The sequence below is a fragment of the Dipodomys merriami genome, unplaced genomic scaffold (genome assembly GCF_024711535.1).
Source record: "Dipodomys merriami isolate MVZ:Mamm:240054 unplaced genomic scaffold, mDipMer1.0.p SCAF_96, whole genome shotgun sequence".
Lineage (NCBI taxonomy): Eukaryota > Metazoa > Chordata > Mammalia > Rodentia > Heteromyidae > Dipodomys > Dipodomys merriami.
The window spans coordinates 4464422-4471090 of NW_027206579.1; the positions used below are offsets into that span (position 1 = coordinate 4464422).

General features: G+C 38.1%; 1 pseudogene; it reads left to right on the forward strand.

The window, feature by feature from the left end:
- The first annotated feature begins 564 nt into the window (after window positions 1–564).
- Window positions 565–1108, forward strand: LOC138821909 (golgin subfamily A member 7 pseudogene; annotated as a pseudogene).
- The last annotated feature ends 5561 nt before the right edge of the window (window positions 1109–6669 follow it).

Genomic DNA, 6669 nt, shown 5'->3' on the forward strand with positions numbered 1-6669 from the left:
GAGTCTCAAGTGATTGAACCCGGAAGGAGTTCAGACTACTTTTCCATGGTGGAGGTGGTCTGAGTGATGATATAGATTTCTTCCAGGTGACTGTCAGCTGGTCTTCAAACTTTACCCATTAGGGTGTGCAGCTGCAGCAGCAGGTCTCTCAGTGGCTCCAAGGTACTGTCACAGCTCATGCTGGATTGCAAATTCCTACACAGACTGGTTAAGGATACATTGCATAGACTTGGGAGGCTTTGGCCCTGTTGGATATTAAGACTGTTTAGCCAATAGCCCAGGATAATTTACCAAAATGACATTTTTTTTTACTAACCATATATTTTTGTAAACAAACACAAAAGGCTTAATCTTGTAACCATCTCCAACAGATGCAGTCTGAACACTTGCACACCTGTTAACACTATTCTTTATGCTTATTTTTTTTAAATAATTATTTTATCTATTTTGCCTCGTTTTTCCAAAACTTACTCTGGACTCTTGATCTTAAAAAGGGATTGATGGGGCCCAGCGCGACAGCAGCTGGAGGGCCTAGGAGGTGGGGAGGTGGGTCCTGTCCTCACCATGAGGCTGCAGCAGGCGCCGGTGTCCAGGAAGGTATTCATTCAGTGCGACTACAGCAGTGGCACACGCTGTCAGTTCCGGACCAAGTTTCCTGCAGAGTTGGAGAACAGGATTGATAGGCAGCAAGTTGAAGAAACAGTTCAAACTCTAAATAATCTTTATGCAGAAGCAGAGAAGCTTGGGGGCCAGTCATATCTTGAAGGCTTTTTGGCTTGTTTGACAGCATATACCATCTTCTTGTGTATGGAAACCCATTATGAGAATGTTCTCATAATGAAGAAAGTCTCCAAATATATTCAAGAACAGAATGAGAAGATATATGCTCCCCAAGGCCTCCTCCTGACTGACCCCATTGAGAGAGGACTTCGAGTTATTGAAATTACCATTTATGAAGACAGAGTTTTGAGCACTGGAAGATAAGCCATAGAATTAAAGATCCCACCTCCAGCTGGAACCCTCATCTGTCCATGGGCCGATCACAGAGTGTCCCTACCTCCTCTCCAGAGCATCATTCCTTTGTATCTGCTTCCAGAGCCATGGTGCCATTTACTAACTTTCTAAAATTCCACACCTGATTTGATTTCTAGTCACTCAGCATCCACTTTGTGTCTCCAAATTGTATAGGACTTGTCATCTTTGATTAGATTCTGAGAAAATACAATGAAGCATTTCACTTTTTTTAATTCAGTCATTTAATAACGTATGCAGTTAGAGGGCCTAATACAAAGTTTGTTTCTTACCTGCCACCAGGTAAAAAATTGCCATTTTCATTCCTTGAGCCAGTTTCCCTGGTAGCTTTATACTGCAAGAAGTCAAATATTAGCCAAAATTCAGATTAATAAAAAGCTTTTCTCTAGGTGAGGGGTGTATTATGTCTGTGGTTTTGCCAATGCATCTCCCAGATTTCAGAGAACTATCATTTCTGCCATGTTTCATATCTTAAGATTTATTTCTGCTGTTCAGTTTCTCAAGCCGAAGCTCAATGAAAAAAGAAGTATAATGTTGTTTGTTTTATTACAGCAATTATCGCTCATAAAATCAATATTTAATGCAATGGTCATTCTTTTCTTGGGAGACTTAGGTTTATTTGCATTACCTTTGGATGTGGGAAGATGTGGTTTGTGTTGCTTGTTCATTTACACAAATAAGCACAATGAAGTGGATGCTAATTTGTTAACCACATAAAGGTTGAACTAAACAGCAATTCACTCAGATGGGGACTCGGGAATTCTCCCACAGACCCCGTGGCAGCCCTATAGCGTGTCCTACAAGACTCTTTGCCAACCAGAATACAGATCCCGCGGGAAACCAGAATTACAGATACAGAATCTGCAGGCGACCAAAAACAGAGAACGGTAATGACTCAACTTACTTGTCGGGTTTTTCACGACTCCATGCTTTGGGGTCTGGGTGAGTTTATGGGGGGCATCACGGATGAGCCCCCAGAAGAAGTGCCCATATTTTGGATGCCCCCTAACAGACCACCATAGACCATGATCAATGCAAAATTTTGTTGAGATCTTTTGCTTCAATGTTCATCAAAGAAATGGGTCTATACTTCTCTTTAATTGATGAGTCCCTGCCCAGTTTTGGGATGAGGGTTATGATGGCTTCATAGAATGAGTTTGGTAGTGAAATTTCTCTTTCAATTTCATTGAAGATTTGAAGGAGTATTGGTGTGAGCTCTGCTTTGAAGGCCTTGTAGAATTCCACTGTAAATCCATCTGATTCTGGGCTTTTCTTGGATGGGAGGTCTCTTATTGCTGTTTCTATTTCAATGCTTTATATTGACCTTTTAAGATGGTTCAACTGATCTTGGTTTAGTTTCAGCATGTCAATATTTGCTAGGAAATGGTCCATTTCTGCCAAGTTCTCAACCTTATAAGCATAAAGTTTTGAGAAGTATTCCCTTATAGTGTTCTGAATCTTGGTACTTTCTGTGGTGAAGTTTCCATTCTCATCTTTGAATTTATTTATTTAGCTGTGCTCTATTCTTTTTCTAAGTTTTGCTAAAGGTCTGTCTATTTTGTTAATTTAATTGAAGAATCAACTCTTTGTTGTGTTGATTCTTTGTATTGTTTTTTAGATTCTAATTCGTTTAATTCTGATTTAATTTAATGATTTCTTTCCGACTACTGGATTGGGGTTTATCTTGCTGCTCTTTTTCAAGGAGGTTCAGATCTGTCTAAATTTTTGATTTCAGCCCTCTCCAATTTGTTGATGTAGGAACTCAGAGCTATAAAATTGCCTCTGAGTACTGCCTTTGCTTTGTCCCAGAGGAGCTGGTAATTTTTGTGTTCATTTTTGTTGAATATCATGAACATTTGAATTTCTTTCTAATCTATTCCGTGACCAATTGGTGATTCAATAGTGTGTTGTTCACCATCCAAATGTTACAGGACTTTCTTTGGTGGCTTTTGGTGTTGAGTTCTAAATTTATTCCCTTGTGTTCTTAGTAATGCAAGGTATAACTTCAATATTTCTCAAATTGGACAGGTTTGCTTTGGACCTAAAATGTGGTCTATTTGGAAAATGTTCTGTGTGGTGCTGAGAAAAACCTGTATTCTGATACTTCTGGGAGAAATATTAGGTAGATGTCTGTTAAATCTAGTTGTTTAGATTTGTGGTTTCTTTGTTGAGTTTTTGTCAGTTTGATCTATGAAGTGAGGATAGGGGTGGGATAAAGTTCCCAACAATTAATGTCTTTGGATCTATGTGAAAATTGAGGGAATGTAGTGTTTCTTGGTTAAATTTGGGTGCTCCGTGGTTTGGTGAATAGAGATGTAGAATTGTAATATTCTCCTGAAGGAGCTATCCCTTAATTAGTATGTAGCGACATTTTTTATCTATTCTCACTAATTTTAATTTGAAGTCTATTTCATGTGATATTAGGATTGCAATTCCCACCAGTTTATGGGAGCCATTTGCCTGGTAGATTTTGTTCCAGCGTTTCGCTTTCAAAATGTGTTTTTTTATGGACAGTTCTGACTTCTGAATGCAGCAGATAGAAGGATCTTCCTTTTTAACCCAACTAGACAGTCTATGTCACTTAATTGGAGAGTTAAGTCCAGAGTTAGGAATGAGAGGTGTTTGAGAGTTCCTGCAAAGTTATCCACATTCTTGGGAGCTTCAGTGACTGGATTCTTCCTATGGTTGTTGGATTCTCAGTTTGGGTGCAGTTTCTTGGACTTTATTGTGGTCTTGTTGATTTTCTATGTGTAAGCATCTTTAAGTATCTTTTATAGAGTTGGCTTGGTGGAGATATATTGTTTCAGTTTTTCTTTGCTATGGAAGGTTTTTATTTCACCTTCGGTTATGAAGGAGAGTTTAGTTGGTTACACTGTTCTTGATTGATAGTTGTCTTTAGAGTATGGCCTCAATCATTGCAGGCTCTTCTTGCTTTAATTGTCTTGCTGCAATATATGAGGTGATTCTAATTGGTTTTCCTTTATAAGTGGTTGACTTTTACTCCTTGACAGCGTTGAGGAACTTTTCCTTTGTCTGAACTGATCCCGTGCAGATTATAATGTCATGGTGGGATATCCTATCCTTGTCTAGTCTATTTGGGGTTCTAAAAGCTTCTTGTATCTGAATAGGCCTATCTTTTTGCATGTTTGGGAAATTCTCTTCTAGGATCCTATTAACCGATTTTCCTAGACCATTAAGTTCTGTCTCTATGTGATCCTCCACACCCATTATTCTCAGATTAGGCCTTCAGATGGTGTCTTCCAAATGGTGAATAGATGTATCATATTATTTGGATTTGTCTTGGATAGTTGTATGTTCTTTATAATAACCTGGCTGTCCTCACTCCCTCAGATTCAATGTTCTGCATGGTCTAACCTACTGTCAAGATTTTCTACTTCGTTTTTTTTTTCTTTCTTTTCCTTCTAATTGGTTGGCGTTAATGGCTTCAAATTCTTCGTTGGAGCTTTGTTTTCAATCTTGTATGAATTTCTTTACTTCCTTCATTTTGTGCTCAGTGTTTATTCTAAAATCACTTAGTTGATTGGTTATTGTTTCCTTGAACTCCCATTCCTTCTGTTGGGCTCCATTCTGCATTCCCTTTGTGATTTACCTGAATTCTTTCAGCTGTCTGTTTATAGATTCCATGAAAATATTTGTGTATTCTCATCCCCTCTCACAATTCCTGTATAACTCTTTGATTAGCTTCCTCACGTTCACACAATTCCTGTATTTTTTTGACTGTTCTCAGCTTGCTCACACAATTCCTTTATTTCTCATTGACTGTTCTCAACCTGCTCACGCAATTCTTGTATCACTCTTTGAGTAGTTCCTCATGCTCATGAGATTCCTGTATTGATCTTTGGTTTGTCTTCTCTCTCTTCCTATCATGCTCATCCTGAGACTTTTACAAGTTTTCAATCATTTCGTTCACCATGTTTAGCAGTAGTATTTGTAGAGCTTTTTGGGAACTCTCCTCTGGATTATTCTTTAACTCTTCTGTCAATTGATTATCACGAATGGGAGTTGAGATACCCTGATTTGCCATTTTTCTTGTGTTTTTCTGTCTTGTTCTGTCCGTTTGGTATGAAAGTAACATTGTGTGCTAGAATAGTATTTTAAGGCAAACATCAACCGCAGTCCTGTATTTGCACAGTCAAAATAGCTGCAGATAAATTGTAGTTCAACAGATACAATCAATTCAAAAAAGTATGGATTAATAGGCTTTGAACAGCAGAGAAGAATTTGGCAATCCAGAAATTATTAGGTTTAGGGAAATATGTGGGAGAAATAGGCTGAGATGTATGTGGAAAGGTAAAAGGAGAGTGAATTTAATAAACTCCTAATTTCAGGGAGGGAAAAGGATTGGACAGAATGTTAGGAGAGAGATTAAAAAAAAAACAAGAAAAAATGGAAAAAGAACAATTGAAATTTAAAAAGTGAAACTCAAAATCATGTAAATGTAAAGAAATATTGAGAGAAGAAAAGGGTAAGATGAGAGGAGGGGAGGAACAGAAAGGAAATATGAAAAAATAAAAAATAAAAATCCTTAAAATTAGTTACTTGAAAATTATATAGATATAAAGAGATAATCTGCTATTAAAGATATTAAGCCGAAGAGTTTGTGAATAGAGTAATACATTTCTGGATTATGTGTGTACCCAATTGGGGATAACATATAATAATCAATGAAGGTGATATATCTGCGGCTGCGCAAAACAGCAATTAAGGCATGCAAAACAGAAAGAGAAAAAATGAAAAGAATGAAAAAGAAGGGGAAATAAGCTACATAAAATATAATTTCACTCTTTCTTGTCTACTCTCTAGCCACCATGATGGACAGAAGAGATGGTTTTAGAAGGAAAAGGTTCTACTCTTCCCATTTTTCAAGGAAACATTCTCCCGATAAAAGGGACCTCCACCTGGAGGTCGAAAGGACTCTCCATACAACAGATCTGGCTCCAGTTTCAGCAGCAGGGGCTACTCTCCAGGATGGAGCAGAGCATATTCATTCCACAAGTCTCAGCATAGTTGTGGTGCCTGAACTCTGGGCCTGGGAGCTGTCCTTCAGCTCTTCAGCTAAAGGCTAGCGTTCAACCACTTGAGCCACAGCACCACTTCCAGATTTTTTACTTTTTGTTTGTATGGTGCTAAGGAATCGAACACAGGGCCTCATGCATGCAAAGCAAGCGCTCTGCCACTGAGCTACCTCCCCAGCCCTCTACTCAGTCTCTGAAAACATCACGAGAAACTTCACCTTCAAGCTATTCAGCAGTTCCTTCATCAAAGGTTTATCAGCAACACTGGGAAACTTTCGGGATGGTTGTGAAAATGTTGATTGAAAAAGATCCTTCATTATAACAGTCAATACAGTTGGCACTGAGACAGAATTTACATGGAATAGGTGAGCGTTTTGTTGAAGAATTGAAGCATTAAATTGCAGAGTATGATAATTCTGCTCAAGATTTTGGAGAGCATTTTTAGAAGAATTAGTGTTTAGGTATAATAAACATTAAAAGAAATGTTTCTAGATATAACCACCCTCCCTCCTCCACCTGTGGAACTGTGTAAATCTTTAATGTACGGGACTTTTGAGATGAAGAGCAATATTTTATTTGGCCATATTTCCAATTCAGTCAA